The sequence below is a fragment of the Drosophila novamexicana genome, unplaced genomic scaffold, assembly GCF_003285875.2.
Source record: "Drosophila novamexicana strain 15010-1031.04,08,12 unplaced genomic scaffold, DnovRS2.1 tig00001340-arrow-arrow-pilon, whole genome shotgun sequence".
Lineage (NCBI taxonomy): Eukaryota > Metazoa > Arthropoda > Insecta > Diptera > Drosophilidae > Drosophila > Drosophila novamexicana.
Genome location: NW_020824850.1, coordinates 600,957 through 617,083, shown reverse-complemented (window position 1 = coordinate 617,083; position 16,127 = coordinate 600,957). Strand labels below are relative to the sequence as shown.

Sequence of the window (16,127 nt, the reverse complement as noted above, 5' to 3'; positions counted from 1 at the left end):
GCTGCCCATTAATATATACAATGTTTTTGCGCCGTCTTATAGCGCTTAACAATAGTAGTTAACAACTTTATTTCTATGTTTTATGCACACACAAACTGCCGACGCTCACGTTTCGTGAAATGCCAAAGCAACATGCAACTTGTTGCAAGCAACTGTTGCAAGCTGCTGCCGCTGCTGCTGCTGGCAGTAATGAAGCAGCCACAAGTCATCAGCAGCTGTCAACTCACATAAAAGTCAACAAAATGTCTAGGAGAAATCACCAAAGCGAATGCGTTAAAGAGCCGCAAAATGCATTCCGAATCCGGCCATGACAAATGGCATAATTATTTGAAATGGTTCGCTTTGAAATGAACCGACTTTTAAGTACATTATTTCATTTGGCCGATATATCTGCCGGGGATTCCTGGGCCTGGGCCAGCACGTGCCGCATATCTGTACATCATTTGGCCATTTGTAAAGTCCCCCAATTGAAAACAATAGAGCACACAGATCTACAGAGATTCATGCCACAACCGTTTTTGTTGGCCATTTCTCTGATAAGGCAACACGCAACAACATATTTGCAGCCGAAGGCGGCTAATGCCACGCGCCCGCAAATCCGAAATCCAAAATAAAGCAAACAAAAGGCGCAGTCGTGGGCCCCAAAGGGGGGAACAGCGGCAGGCAGCTGGATGATAAATCAGCAGAGGGCCAAGCAACTACATTTCTTTTGGTACTTTTTTCTCTGCTGGATAATCGTTAAATAATCCGTTGTATGTGGCTTATTGTGTCTCGTCTGTCTGAGCTGTCGGAGCCAGGGGGCGCCGCAGCTGGCAGTTGACGGCGCGGTGCGGCGGCAGGGTGCAAAATATTTCCTGAAATTTGTTGAATTGACTTTTAATGCTTTTTATCACAATTTGGTATTGAGAGACGCAGTGAAAGTTTCTATTGCGACAGGAAATGTGTTTGACAGCCGAGAAACTTGAGACTTTTGCTTGCGCGAGAGAACAAGTTCGTTGCCTCAGTCTTTTGTTTGTTCAAGCTGGCAAATATCCAATAAGATATACAGCTGGCAATAAAACAAAAATTCAATTTGCTGACCCCCAAGCAACAACAAAGAATGCAGTTAACTTTTTCATATAAAAAAAAAACAACGCTATAAACGCAGGCCATAAAATCACAACAACAACAGCAACAACAACAACAAACGGCAATGATGCTGCCTGCGTAGCTGCTCGTAAAAATAGTTAAACTTTTAATACGAAATGTAAGAAAAAAATTTGTTCATGACTCATAACAGCAAAAATAACAACAACAACGAAACAATTTGCATAAAAAATCGCTGGCAATCATTTTATTGGGCCAAGCGCTCGTAAATCTCCGACAACGAGTTGGCCGCGACTTCAGCAACCATCAGCCAGCAGCAGCAGCAACAACAACCAGCAGCAGCTCTGGCCACACAGTTGACAAAAGAAGCAGAAAAGTAAACACACACACACACACACATTTATGCAGGCAGTCAAAAAAGTAGAGAAAACTATGCCAAATATGTTTTCCGCATTTTCTTCTTTTGCATACGCCCCAGGGACGCAAGCAGGCTATTTACAGGCCACAGTCAGAGACAGAGCCAGAGCTAGAGCTAAACTGTGGCTCCACTGCTGCCCAAATCAGCATAGCAAATCAAATTTGGGACAGTAGTTGACCAGAGACTCGACTAAAGACTGCGGCTCAGACTAGAGACTGGAGGCTGCAGGCTGAAGCTGGAGCCTGGACAAGTGCAGCGCATGCTGAACATGCGTTTGGCATCGTTTCGTTTCGTTTCGTTTTCACTGGACATACGTATACATATGCCGTATATGTATGTACATACATTGTACTTGTACATACAAAACTCCTCTAGCTGCAGCTCACCCTCCTGCTCCTCCTCAACCCTGCGCGCCCTGGTGCCGCCGCATTTAAATGTCAACCCGGGCAAAAACGAGGCAAAGTTGCGGATTTGCAGTCAATTTTCTTGGAATTGAATTTTGTGTCCATTTGTGCCTAAGAGAGATTACATGGCCACTTTACATGTGAGCAGCTGGCACTGGGGGCGGGGCAAATGAGGGGTTAGTTGTGTTTGGGGGCACATGGGTTTTTATGTTCGGTAATATACTGAAGCCTGGGCGTATTTTATGTGTGTGTGATTTTATCTTGCAGCTGAATAGGAAATGCTCTACTTGTAATTGGGAGTTAGAAGAGAATAGTTTAACTGTGAAGGGTTGATAAATTTACAAGTAGTTGGGAAACCATTTTTAGAAAAGATATTTAAAAAAAAAGTGTTAGATAATATTATTAAAAAATTGTTTTTAACTCCAATTAAATATAATTAGCTTAACTTTTAGCATTTGAATATATTTTTTTTATAAAATTTTGCATAACTTTGCATATTTTATAAACTAAATTTAAATTTGGCATTTATACCAAGAGGTTTTTAATTTTCCACCTCTTTCTATTGCTAGTTTCTTGTAGATCTTAACTACAATTGGCATCGTGTTAGGGTAGCCAGCGGGTCTATCACTCACATGCTCAGCAACACACACACACGACTCACGTTGCTTCTGCTGCCACTTGGCAGTTGCCACATGCAGCTCAACGCGCTGCTGACTCTATTGCATTCAGTTTTTCAAGCAGGCGTGTAGGTATTGACAGCCCAGGCAGCTACCTGTTGCAGCTAGCTGCTGCAAATGCAACAGCCGCACAGCAGTGCACCAAGTGTTGCAACAACAGGCAGGCAGAGCTTCGGCAGAATTCGACATGTTGGGCGAGAATCATTTACACGCGAGCGGAGAAGCCGGCAAATGCGGTTTATGGGTGAGTGGGGAATGGTGACTGCCGACTGCCAAAGGGGAGGAGGGCGGGTGTGCTAGGCATGCGGTGCTGAGTTGATTTTGGTTTATTTGCGCTTGTCGCCAGCCTCATTTGTCGGCACAGCTGGATGCGCCTTTGGCACCTGCAAGAAACACAGTAACAGCAACAGCAACAGTAACAAAACCAAACACTCAATGCACAACAATTTGTAGCACGCCAAGTTTTTGTAGAACTTGCTGCCCGCCCCCTGGCCCCGTGCCTTGGCACCTGCCCGGACTAGAGCTGGGCAAACTGAACCCATCAATTAGGCAAAGAGACGGCGCACGCTCATAAATATTTAATGTGCAGCGGGAACCAGCCGAAACCCAATGGAAAAGCATTTTCAGAGCCAAGGTGTCAATTTGACATAAATGGCCCTTTTGGCTTTTGGGCGACTGTCGTTTACATAATTAAATACCCAGACTAGATCTGCGGTCTGTGGGGCCACACTCTCCCCCTCTCCCTCTCTCTCTCTCTCACTGCCTTTGTGTGTCTCTAATCAGCTGCGAGATCATGGCTGGGTTTGAAAGGAGGCGCTAAGTGGCGGCGCAAACAGAAACAAAACAAATCGCACGCACAAATCTCTCGAAAAGGTGTTAAAAGAAAAGCATGCGAGCGTTTATCTCGCGCTTTCTCGCCGACCCATTAAAAAAAAAGTGGAGAAAAAACTACAAAATATGTTGGGCAATCAACAATGATCATTGGCGATGATCATCAGCGGCGAGCAGCTGCAAAAGTTGCCTTGTTGTGGCACGTTTCCATATGCCACCAATTCATCAACAGCCAAACGGGGCGCCAGACTCATAAATTAGTGAACCGAGTCACCGCCCCCGATTGCTTGGCCTCGTCCTTAAGCTCAAGCCTGGGCGCAGTTCATATATGCCCGGCTTAACCTTTATGTTGTTCACGTGCCCAATATTGACGTCATTCTCAGCAGTTGTTGTTGCCCCTTGTCAGTGCCTTTTTCATTAGCGTTCGGGTTATTAACCAACTATTTTGTTGCCTTTGTTTCTCGCCTGCCCTTCGCGTCTGTCCTTTAGTCGCGCCCTTTGCGACCCGGCAACAGTTTTTAACACCTTTGTGCCGTCGACTGCGACGTCAGCAGCGACTGTGACGTCGACGTTGGCGTGTGCAGGCTGCGACGCGTGCGGCTCTTCAAGAGTCCAACTGCATGTCAGGACGTTTGTTCTTTAGAGTTTTACTAAAGACCCATTAAATAAAGGGAAGCAAACATTTGACTATGCATAATGAAGACGAGGCACGGAGTGTGTATTATACTTATATGTATATGCATAAGTATATACATATGTATATACAAGTAGCCCTCTAAGGATCGTTTCGGGGACTTGATTTTACGAATCTTTCTATTTTCCATATAACTAATTAATTTATTATAAATTTAACTAGTTATATTTATAAAAATTAGGCAATTATTTTTGGTATTGCTAGTTAAAACTCCTGCTTAATATCCATATATACATACAAATATTGCCAACTATGTTGGCCGCATGACTTGCCAATTGGTTTTGTGTAATATTTGGCCATATAAGTGCGACTATGTTTAATGTTTGTTTGGCCATATTCAATGGAACTTTTGCAGCCGTCATTCAATATGCCACTAGACTTATTAGCCGCAAATGTGTTGCCGCTCTCAGAGTGTCATTAAAATCCCCCAGCGACGGCATAAATCACCGTTGGCCAGCAGCAGCGGCAGCCAACAACAATCGCTTAGGCAAATAACAATGCGAAAAAAAAGCGGCAAGAAAATGCGTTAATCAATGCAGCAGCCAAAAACAAACCAACGCAGTCCCAAAATGGTCAAATTAAAGACCAGCCCAAAAGATACACACGGCCAAAAAGCAAAAAGCAAAAAAACAAAAAAAATCAAATAAAAACCTGCGACCTGCAACTGCCACACGTGAGCACCTTAAATGGCACGACGTCGAGACGGGTGGGCGGCTCCAAGGGGGCACTTGTTGAATATTCGACTTCCTCATTTAACAAAACCAACAACAGTAGCAGCAGCAGCAGGCAGAGTTAACTTAATACACATTTTTTGCGTTAAGTGAATCTGAATCGCACTTCATTAAGAGGCAAAAAAGGCACAAATTTGCGTATTTGTTATAAAAATAACAGCAACAGAAACAAAATATAAAAAAAAAATAAAAGAATAAAAAAATTAATCCTAAAATATTTGCGCTTTGTTAACGAACTGTGCGCTGCCAAAGCCAACAACAACAACAACAACAACAAGTACAACAAACGCAACAACAACAACGACAACAAATACTTTGCGTTAATGATGCACATTGTTCAATGAAAATGAAAGCAACAACGGAGGCTGCACTCGACGTCAAAGTTGACGTCAACATTGGCAGAGGAAGCAGCAGCAGCAGCGGCGTCATCGACATTTGCATGCAAAAAAGGCTCGAAAGGAATTCCCAAGGCTGAAGAACACAGCAACAAATCATTTAGTTCATTTAATTACTTCTTTTCCTAAGTACCTTTGACATTTGTCATTAGACAAGCTTACGTTCAATATGTTCCCCGAAGAAATGGTTCAGAACAAAGATGCCCATTGGCAATAACTCTACCAATTGCTCAACCTCCCACTAGTTAAAGTTCCATTTCAGCAGAATTTTCACTGTCCTTCATTTTATTGTTGAACTTAATTGTGAATTTATTCATTACATAGCTAGATTCTGCAGAAAGTTTATCATTTAGAACCAGTTCAAAAGAATCATTGTTTTATACATTCTTTTAATGAGCTTTCTAAATAGATTAAGTGCGGAACTGGTTCACTTTACATCGTTTTTCTATTAAATTGTGATCAGTTCCGCAGAAATTTAACGCAGATCATTTTATTTATTGAATTGTTTCGCCTAAAATTTGTTCCCTTTGCCAAGTTTCTGTCCAAAATTTACAATATTTCTTCATGCTTACAATGGGCTTCTGTTTCTATGCAAGAGACTTCCTAGATACCTCCATGTAAATAGGTTCAGCCCAAAACCGGCTCACTTGCAATTAGTTCCGCCAAAAAATTGCCATGCTCAGAACCAGTTCAGTTCGTGAATGGTGGGCGTGAGTCGCTTGCCTGGGTGGCTCACCAGCCCACTGACGTCAGGTTTTCGCTTAGCATCTTCTGCCCACCACAGGTGGGCGACAATTGGAGCAGCTGCAGCAACAAAAACAACAGCAACAACAGCAACAACAATCGACAACAATAACAAAATGATTACACGCTTCCGGCTCGAGCTGCGGGCGTCTCTGTCTGTGCCGTGGCTTATTCAGCGGCGAATTATGCGCTAAGCGATTGTCATTACAATAAATTTCGCATATTGTGCGCATAAATTTCGCACAAGCTTCAAAGGAGTCGCAACAACAACAGCAGCAACAATGAGCTGCATGGCGCAGCTGGGACATCCAAAAGTGGAACCACAGTGAGTCATGACTGTTATGGACTTCAAACTGGGTCAAATTTGTGCGGCATTTGTTTTGGGCTTTGGCTTAGAATATGCCAAAGCGACAGACAGACAAACAGACAGACAATGAGTCAACGTTACGTATACGCAATGTGGGCCACGCAGTAACTTCTTTTGCTTCTTCTGGTGCGACAGAGAGAGACTGGCAGACTGGGAGACAGCTAGCCGAGCGAGCTGTCAGCTTGTCAAAACTGTTGCCTTATCGACATTTCAATTAGCTACAATTTTCAGCCCTGAGCGGCTGTCAGACAGTTCTCGATACTACTCGATGCCGGGGCGCGCGCACTAACGATATTCGATAGACACGATCCACGACTAAATGTATAGATCGATAGTTGGCCTGTCAAAATCTCTTGGCATCTATCTATTTGGTGTCTTTTAGTTAACGGGTGCGCTTAGCTAGGCTAAATACCAAAGGCAGCATGTGGCATGCCGCAGACTTGCGTTTTCATATGCAGATTGTGTGGCACAGCCAAATGCCAGTGCGCTCCTCCAGACGACTAGAGAGACGTGCACATATGAGTCTCAGGTTTCACCAGCTGCAAGTGGCAGTTGCAAGCGGCAACTAGCCGCAGTTGTTGCATTTTGAGCTACTGCTCGCAGGCGCTATTCAAAAGTCTATCGGCTGTCCAATTAAAACGTTTTTAGCCTTTAATTAGTTTGATAAAACGTTCAATATGTGACATTATTGAATTGAGAACCTGAGAGAGGGGCTGGGTTACCTGAAATACTAGAAATATCGGTCAGGGAAAAAAACACATTTGATATATAAGAACAAACTTTTTAGACTAACCTTCTCAATTACCGCTTGATATAAATGAAAGTAAATTCTTTCAAATCAAGAATTCTCAGTTAAAATATATTAAATAAAATAGTAGGTAAATACTTTCAACACATAAACAAAGGCAAGAATAAGTCAGGGGCAAGAAATTGCAAGAAATCGTAAATTAAATTCAGAATGAACTACGAAGTCAGGGCAAAAAAGTTTAAAATATATTAAATTAAATTTACGTGATTTCTAGTCAGAATTAAAAATTCTTAAATACATTTAGGCAAATACTTTTTATACCTAAAACAAATCAAGATTGAATTTCTCAGTCAGGGGCAAAAAGATATCACATAAATTCAAGTGAATTCTTTTTAAGTCAAGAATAAGCTCCCAGTGCAAAATATTTGCAAATAAATTTGGTTAATACTTGTGGCAAATAAATTAAATGTAGAATAAATGTCTATAACTTGTTTAATATCATAATTTGGCCAACAAATTGTTTAACAGCTTCCAGGTCCAATATTTTGTCCGACAATCTCCTGCAACCTCTCTCTCTCTCTCTCTCTCTCCCAGTCTCTCGGTTACTTTGTCACATTTTGGGTTTGTTTATCGCTCATTTAGCTAAATTAGTTAGGCACTGCATATTTAGCTTTGGCCCGGGCTACTTTCGCGCTGTCTGATGATTTATTTTAATGAGCCACTCGAGTGAGTTTAATTATAAGCAAAGTGAATAATTTTGCGAGTGTTTAGCCGCCGCCTGAATGTTGTTTGTTATTCGGTGTTCGTTTGTTTGTTTGTCAAGTAACGTGTTAAATGCATTTAATTTCGCCAGCGCCAGCGCCAGTGACATATAAATTAGCAGCTTGTCTCAACCTTGAGCATTTAAATTCTATGCAATTAAATGAATTACACACAAAAACAAACAGAACTCTCCAGAGCGCGCGCGGGCCGAGACAGGAGAAGCCGCAGGCAAACATTCGTCGATCAGTTGGTGCAATTAATAAACTAAATTTAAAATTACATCGAGCTTAAACATAAATTATAAGGCTAACATATGTCTGGAATCCATTTGGCTCCACCCCCCTGCCCTCTCGATTGGCTGCCAATTGCAATCACGACTGGAAAAGTCGCGCGTTATGAAAACTGTTTTTTTTTTGTTGTGCTGTGTTGTGTTGTGTTAAAATCATAGCTCTCGGTGGACAAATGCGGCATGATGGCTCCAGGGGACAGCACAGCAATTACTATGCAACGAACAGCAACAAATGCAGCAGGAGTGGGAGGGGGAAAGAGTGGGTCACAGTGGACAGCACACACACAGAGAGAAAATGTGCATGTGCCAAAGGCATGCAATTGGCCAGACAGAGACAGATGCGTGTGGGCCACACGCTGACCCCACGGAACTCTGCCGTGATATATGTGACAGCTTTGACACCGGCTAACAAATAACCACAGCAGCAGCCCCAAACCCCCAAAGAAACATCGTGTAAGACAAGATATTGGCTTCAAATACGAACAGGTTTCGCTTTTTTCCATCTCCAAAGAGCTCTCTTTTCCAACACACAAACACAAACAAAGTATCAATATGTGCATGTTAAGTTGCCTAAAGATTATGTTAATGTCCGGTTTCATTGAGGAAAAAGCCAAGTTGAGGGCATTTCATTCAACCGGAGCGATATTGACGCAAGCAGTTAACAGTTGGCGGCCTCTAGAATACACTGAATGTAAAACAAAAACAAAAAGAAACAACAAAACTTAAATGTATTGAATGCCCATAGATACCGATTAGAAACACAATAAATCAGCGGTATATCGAAAGAGAGAAAGAGAGAGAATCGTCTGAATCGAGTGAATATATAAGGCATAATTTGCCTAAATTAGAAAATCGGTAACAAAAATCAATGATGCTGAAAATTTTCATAATAATAGCGTTAATAGACATCATAACAACGATACAACCAAATGACCAAACAATGGAACCATTGTGCGCGCACAGCCATGCCTCAAAGATCCAACTAATGGAAAACAAATTGTTAAATGAAATTGATACAGCTGCTAGTTGTGGGTTGTTCAGGCCTGGAATAAGTGTACACTCACTGCTAAAGTCCACTAAAAATGATAAAACTGAATGAGCTGATGACCAGCAAGGGGCGAATACTTCGAACAGCGACTGTGTGGCTTATAATAATAGAAATTAAAAGTTATTTATATACACAATACATAAATTCGTTGACTTTATTGATGTTAACCGCATCTTTAAAGATTGTATTGAATAAAGAATTGGGTATAAATTTGTGAGCAATAATAGTTTGATAGAAAACCAGAATATGTTGGGATATAAAGTATGTGCTCGAATATATTGGGAAACTAAGCTAAGTACACGTAAATTATTAAAAGTCTATAAAGACTTTCAAACTGTTTGATATTTGCAGATATTATATGTATACCATGTGATATATCAGTTCGTGAGTTAGCTAAGAACATATATATTATTTAGCTGTTCCCACAAAACTTTTTCTATCTTCAGATAAAATGTTATTATTTTTATGAGTTATACATAACTTAATTTTATTATTCTTTACATAGTTTTGTTTTTATGGATCAACATTATTCAACTTTTTTCCAAAACGTAAGAGTTAAGTCAACATATATATGTTCTCTACTTTGAATTTCCCATACACACACACGCACACACACACACACATATGTACACAGACGCACACGCTGTCACAGCTACCAAAATGGCGCATCCCAATTGAAATGTTCCAACTGTGTTGCCTATTCTCATAACTGTAGTTCAGCTAAGCGCAATTGTCTTCCTATGTACAGTGCCCACTCACACGCGCACTCGTAGATATATAAGCGTGTATGTGTGTGTGTGAGCGTGTGTATGATTGTATCTATTTCTCTCTGTTTGTCGCCGCGACATGCGCACTTCACGCAGCGCTGGCCGCTGAGCGCAGTTAAGCACCATTTAACAGCCGCCGTCGCAGCGACGCCATATTGAGCTGCGACATAAAGCGACCCCCCTGCTTCGCCAGCCGCGCTTCAGGTCTACCCCTCCCCGCATACTGCCGTCGTTGCGGCTGTCGCCCAACCAGCGGGCAGCAGAAAGCTTTTTGCAAGCGCAGCAAATCAAAACACATTTCATAGTTAGAAAACAGCAACACACACACGCACATACATATACATACGTATATACATATATACATGTATGCACATGTGTGTAGCAAAAAAAGACAAAAGTATCAGTTTTTGTTGTTGTTTTGTTTGTTTTCTGCCTCATCAGCCCCTCGATAACAACAAAAACAAAAGCATTGCGATAAAAGCTGCTCACTGCTGCTGCTGCTGCCGTTACTCTCCCTCTCTTTGCTCTTACTCTTGTTGTGCATACATATGTATGTATATTTATTTGTTGTTGCTTTTTGCTACTCTTACATAGTTGAAGCGCTTGCTGTGACTCGCGCTGAACGCCAGAGCGCCCGCCCGCCCGCTCTCCCCACATTCGTCCACAAATCGCCCTCATTTGCCAAGACGCCATTTGCCAAAGCATTTGTTATTGTTGGGAGCTACTCTCTGTCTCTGCCTCTGCCTCTGTCTCTGCCGCTGCCGCTGCCTCTGTCTCTGCCGTTCTGCTCATGTGCGCATGACGAATGACCGCAATTTGCGACAGTTTTTTTTCTATTTCTTCTTTTTGTTGTTGCTGCTTTTAACTATTTTTTGTAGTTTACATATCTTTGACTGATGTTATTGAGTATTTATTGTTGACTGCCTACATATACAATATAGAGTCGAATGTACATATTGATGTTTTGTCATTATTGGCTGGATATAAATGTTTCCATTTTCCATTGGGCTTAGTTTGATATTCTAATGATTTTATTTTTCCCATGTCCATTTTGAGTTTAAATGAAGTGGAAATAAATTTTAAGTCTAACATGTTTATGGCAGGGGCAATTGTTGACTTTATAAATGCGAATAGATTTGTTAAACGAGGCTAAGTTGTTTTCCAGGATCTACAAAGTATTTAAAAAGTGTTTATAACTTAATTCAAATTGTATTTAGAATCTATGTTCTATACGTGCAGTAAATTACAATTAAAATAAGTTGGTTGGGCAAAATATTTCAACAATAATCTAAATATTTAAATTTTCTTTAAATGAACAGCATAAAAGTAAATTCTAATTTTGACTGACAAATAATTACAACAATCAAACTTTCTTTTTTTTCAGGAAGCAACCTAATTGAGAGTCTATCGGAAACCCCATTTTGGTGAGTAAACGATTTACGTTCCCTTTATTATATTATTTACTTTTTATTTGGGATTCCGAACATTTGCATAAAAACCTTCGCACAGCTATTGCATTGCACTAGCAGGACGATATTGAATATCCTCTGCAGCGCAAAGACAAACAGAAGGAAGCATATTAAAACATAATTTAATGGTAAAGCCTATGGAAAATTTTTCTCACAATTTCACGCTGAGCAATCATAACGCAACGACACACAGATACACACACACTCATTTTTTAGGGTGTCCACTGAAGCTATTAAATGCCAATTCCCAATTTCTACGTGCGGGGGTGACAAAGCGCGGCAGCGCGAGGGGCGCGTATTTACAGGAAATGTGAGCAGCCCAGGGAAATGAGGGCATACTGGAAGCTAGGCATAAAACCAATTTCCGATCAAGCGAAAGGGCAGCGATGCAGTGAGGCTGAACGGGCAAAGGGAGGGCAGAAGTTAGTAGTAAAGGGCTACGCATGCGCAACACGTTGCAGTTGCAAGCTTGCAAATGCAGCGTTGATCAATAAAATTTGAAGTGAAAACTGTTGAATAATGCGGCAACAAACGGCGGTCACCCTGCTCGGGGGGTTAGGGGGGACTGAGCAGAGGCACAGGATTTGCGGGCAATTAATTTGTGTGTAGTACAAGCAACAGGAAACAAAATACCAAGCCACGCATGCAGCCCAGCAGCCCAATAGGGGCAGAGGGGCGCTCTTAAAGTTCAACGGCCAACACATTGAGCCCAAGTCAAGTCAGCCGAACCGACGCTCAGCCGGCCGCAAGTCATTCACGCTCTCTCGGCGCTGGCAGCATTCTTATTGACAGGGCCTATTAGTGGGTCAATTGGCAAAAAGATTTCGGCGCTTATTTTTGGGCCAAGTGCGCGCCGCTGCGTTGCCCCGTCAGGTTTACTTTTCATTTTTATTTTATTTACCTTTTATTTCTTTATATTTTTGTTTGCATACTCTTTTATTTGATTTACATTTTTTTTTTTTTGCATACTCTGGCAATTAGCGTAAATGATCGATCAAATATAGCTGCGTCCATGGCAGCAACAACAAATGAGCCTCATTAATTGGTGATAAAAGTTAAATAAGCAAATAATAAAATCTCAGGTAATTTTAGGCCCACATGGCCAGGCCAGGCCAGCATGTGTGTGTGTCGCTGTGTGTGTGTGTTCATGTATGTCAACGCATATTGGCAGACTTCTTGACGTTAGCTAAGCTTAACTTGCAAAGCCTTGTAAAATGCAACGCCTTGTGGCAAATGAATTTAAAAGAATTATTCAAGAAGCAAGTGCTACAGTGATGACTCGCAAATAAGAACTCTTTCGCACCAGGGCTGTTATTAAATTCTCAAAATATTTCAAGTTCCGCAAACCTTTCTTTTATACAAAAAACGAACTCTAATTTCTGACAGCTTGCTTTTGCCAGCGACTCGAACTGGCAAACTGGACTGCCAATAAGTAGCTCATAAATAAATGTATAATTTTGAAATACTTTCTCAAATCAAACAACTCTATAAAATTGAAAAATGTGCACTTAATATGCAATTAAATTCAATAGCAACATTAAAACATCGTGATTTTCAACAAGTATTCCAATATCAAACTGGAATAAAAGCTTGCGCAATGTGAAAATAAACCTAATTGGTTGGCTATTGGCTTAATTTATAAATTAATTTTGCAACTTGAGTTTTGGCAGTTCGCTTATTTGTTTAAACTTTTGAGTGGCTTTTACGAGCTGCTGCTGATGGCTTTATCAGCGGCCCGTGATCAGCGCTAAATGTCGGCCGTTTCATGTTTCTCTTTTCCATTTCTCACCTTTAAAATTTGATTGCTTATTATTTAAGTTTTTTTACTGTTAGAAATTGTTGACAGCATCTGAAATTTACAGCGCCCACATTTGACATGGCGGTATCGCACATAAGCTGGTCAACTATTTGAAGATTTTATGCCGATTTGATTTCATAATCAAATAATTGATCTTAATGCGCCTTCAAATGAGCGCCGAGCCGCAAACATAATTTTTGCTAGTTGTTTCTTTTTTTTTCTAAATTTATTATTTCTTTTTTTTTGAAAACTGAAAACGTGTCTGTCAGCTGCTCGCAGCTTTAGATCCAATCAAATCTGAAACGAATTGCGCTTCAATGCTGAAAAATTAATCAAAACCAAAAAAACACTAAAAAAAAAAACAAAGAAAATAACGCATATTGAGAATGAGCTTTGAATAGATTTTATTTGTTGTTGTCTTGTTTTGGCACCTCGCAGGAAATTTCAGTCTGCACAAACTCGTTTCCGCAATCATTTGACGAATTTCGAACGCACACAATCCATCAAAAATTAGGGTATCCATGAGTTTTAGGGACTGTGCGCCAAAGAAATGCGGATTAGATGGGCTCAGGTATTGGCACAGCAATTCTAGCTCAGCTCACACGTGCCATTGGGGCACAGTGCCTTGATAGCTCAAGAGTGTAGGCATTTTTTTTGCAATCAATCAAAAATGGACATTATTTCGATAACATTTGGAAAGCTTAATAAATAAAAGGATAAGTCTGAAAGCATTCATAGAAACTTGTTGATTTGGGTTCGGTTCGAAAGAGCTTCAAGTTGTGGAAGTCGAAATTCGAGAAGTCTTTGGACGGGATACAACTTATATATTCTAATATATTATCATGAATAAAGATAAAGTTCTATACAGAATACAGAATTGCTTAAAATTAATAAAGTTCTCGTGTGTTTAGGGGGCTTCCTCTGATATATTATTTGCTGCTATTTATTTTCTGTTGATCACAAGCAAACTTTAAAATAATCATGTTAGAAAAGTAGCTTTACAGCCAACTTGCAACCACTGTGCCGCTTTGCACATCCGTCGCCTTATGGCAAATTCTTGAAAACCCGCCGCAGAATGTGGACTCAGCCTCTTCATCCTTCGCTTGGCTCTTGAGTCACGCAGTGAGTTGAGAGTGATTGATTCTTGTTGCCATTTTTCGCTTGGACAAATGGCAGAAGAGAAAGAAACCCAAATGGAATAGCCAACGTGACCTCCAGCCCGTCTATGCGGCATATCAATCAAATGTGGCCATTTGCCAATTGCAGTTTTCGTTTTCATTGGCATGAATTGGCGAAAAACAAAATGTGGAGACCCCCATAAATTGGCATTATGATCGGTAATACTTGTAGTCGCTGGAAATCGTCTATAGATTTGCATAGAATCGAAGCGATGCCAATCGGAGAGCTCCCACTGTGCGCAGCGGCTTTTTAATGAGATTTTGTTGTTATTGTTGTTGTTAGGCATAAGTAGTTGCTGTTATAGTTTTTGGCCCAGTTTACTAATTATTATTATTTAACATTGATCGCTTGGGCCGTTTGTAATTGGCATTTGGATTTGGCCGCGATTTGACCCACTCTTGAACTCGTTTCGCAACATTAACGAAATGGAAAGTGTCTGCCAAAAGGCATCCCAAATAGAAAAAAAACTCAAATGGAAAACGAATACGAATACCCTTGCCAATAATGTTTGACATGTCGGAACTTGGTTATCTTATCTGGGCCTGGCCTTTGTATTGCTCTTATTCTTTCTTTATTTTATTTTTGCTACAATTTTATGGCCTAAATGATGTATCTATGTATCTTTGGGTATTGTGTATCTGCAAGATATCAAAATGCAATTCTTGTTAGACGCTTTGAAGGCGGCCGCCTTTGTATTTTGATTTCTTCGAATGCAAATATGTTTTATTGATACGAGACATTTTATATACTCGATTCTGAATGTTATTTTTATTTTGGAGAATTGACAAATTGGCTTTGGCTGCGGCTTCGAATCTTAAAATGTGTTTTGTTGCATTTTATGTACAATTTGCATAACCGTTGACAGCCACGCCCCAGCAACGTTTGCTACACCATCTAATGCCCGGCAACATGACGTATGAGTAATCTGATTTTTATCTATATTTAATTATTTGCGCATATGTGATTGAAGCACAATGGCCAGGGCCATTAATCAGTGCACCAGAGACCGGACACCAGAGACCAGAGAGCCGAGACCGGAGACCGTACACCGGAGACGGAGACTGTAGACCCCAAGCCAGGTGCCCATATGCTCGATTAGCTCAATTATTCATGCAGTTAGAGCAAGCTGGCCATAGCTGGCCATATCTGGCCTATTAGCTGGCTAAATTCCTTGTAAGAAACCATAAACTAATTTTTGTGTTAAATGCCATAAAATATGAAAGTTTTCGTCATAATCGATGCGCGTGTCTGTGTGAGGCGTGGGAAATACCCTTTTGTTAAATCAGTGAAAACGGAAGAAGAGGCCTCCCCCCACTACTTTAAGGCCCCCTCTCCATGCCCTTAGCTCCCCACAAGCTCGTCTTTGCTATCAGCCATGAAGAGCCGTCGACATCGCTTTGTACTTTTGCGGCCGTGTGTAAATATTTGACAACACATGCCTAATTAGTGCAGCTATTGATGGTGACAGCGGAACAGCACCAACAACACGAACAACAACATGAACAACACTTGTCGAACATCGGGGAAAGGGGAAACGGGACTGGAAGTGGATATGGAATGGAACGGAAAGACTGAGTGCGAGCTCTTTTACGATGTCGTTTCCTGAGAATCGCCTCAGTCACAGATTGACAGACTGACTGACTGACTGATTGACTGACTAAGTAGTTGGGTTTCTTATCTCTAGCACTAGGTGAGGGTCTTGAAAGGGTTCTGGTTTCTC

General features: G+C 41.0%; 1 protein-coding gene and 1 long non-coding RNA gene across 4 annotated transcripts in view; one reads left to right on the top strand and one right to left on the bottom strand.

Annotated features, from left to right (window-relative positions):
* Positions 1-16,127, top strand: part of LOC115767173 — a 43,406-nt gene that overhangs the window by 13,378 nt on the left and 13,901 nt on the right. For 2 of the 3 annotated variants that reach the window (XR_004018357.1, XR_004018355.1), the window contains one exon: positions 11,346-11,385. This is a non-coding gene — a long non-coding RNA (uncharacterized LOC115767173). Of the gene's footprint in view, positions 1-11,345; positions 11,386-11,470; positions 11,559-11,623; positions 11,841-16,127 lie in introns of those variants that run through there. The other variant, XR_004018356.1, reaches the window with a different exon arrangement.
* Positions 1-16,127, bottom strand: part of LOC115767168 (dendritic arbor reduction protein 1) — a 32,150-nt gene that overhangs the window by 13,628 nt on the left and 2,395 nt on the right. The window lies entirely within an intron of this gene.